Source organism: Sinocyclocheilus grahami, unplaced genomic scaffold, assembly GCF_001515645.1.
Source record: "Sinocyclocheilus grahami isolate Dianchi unplaced genomic scaffold, SAMN03320097.WGS_v1.1 scaffold4361.1, whole genome shotgun sequence".
NCBI classification, from domain to species: domain Eukaryota; kingdom Metazoa; phylum Chordata; class Actinopteri; order Cypriniformes; family Cyprinidae; genus Sinocyclocheilus; species Sinocyclocheilus grahami.
Genome location: NW_015509311.1, coordinates 11,892 through 13,001, shown reverse-complemented (window position 1 = coordinate 13,001; position 1,110 = coordinate 11,892).

The window sequence follows — 1,110 nt, the reverse complement described above, 5'->3', positions numbered from 1 at the left end:
TTTTTTTTTTCATGAGGAAATTTGATTTGTTTGGCTGTTGTGTCTCGTAATTTTATGGCAAATGGAAATCAAGTATTTTCTTCTCTTTTAAGACCTATGCTGAAAGGTACAATCATGTAACAACACTGTAGGCCTATTTCAAGCCTGATGCCAACATGTGGAACAAATTACCAAATTACCATCTTGTTTGGTCTCCAGCCTGAACATGGGTTGTAAAAGAGTGCTGGGTTTAATTATTTGTGTAAACGTGTTCCTCTTCATGTTGTGCCAGAGTCAATATCTCTGATGCAGAACCGTGTGCCCGGCGCATGAGAATCCATGCGATCACTGACACCTCACTGCCCTCCTCAGTGTGTTTGCTGAACTGCCTGCTGGGTAAATCTCAGTCTATGTGAGGCTTCAATGCTGATTTATGACAAATGCCAGTTATAATAACACAGAAAGGTCGTTCTCACCATTCGACAATGGCTGCCACACAAATAGGCTACCAAGCAATTCTTGTGGGTCGTTCCCAGCGATCTGCCTAATGTTTTCACAATTTTTCATTTCAGAAATCAATATTGTTCCTGCATGATAAGCCCAATACAGTACTGAAATATTGATAGTGTGAGGAATTCTGTTTGAATTAGCCTATGTGGTGATTTCATTTGTCAGTCGTTGTTTATTTTTAAAGGGAACAGTCACATCATAAAGTGGTAGGCTATTCGCTGCCACGTTAGCGGATTTTCGCGGGCAAAAATTGTTCGGAGAATTAGCCTACTTGGAGAAATAAACTTGCAATTGCGAGGAAAAAAAGAGCTAGAATTGTGACATTAAAGTTGAAAATACTTTTTTTTTCATGGCAGGAACAAAAGATAAATGAATAAAAGAATTCGAGAAAAAAAAGAATTCTGAGCTCTTATCTCATAATTCTGAGAATGCTGAGAAAAAGAATTATATAAACTCAAGCCAAATTAAAGTTAGAGTTAACTTGTGAGATAAAAAGTCGAAATTACCTTCTGATGGGGCAAATTCCTATTAAAACGACTGGATTTTGCCCACGAAAATTTGCCGAACAACAGTAGCCTAAATGTGATCGCACATTAACAGGTGAATGACACACTTGCAAAA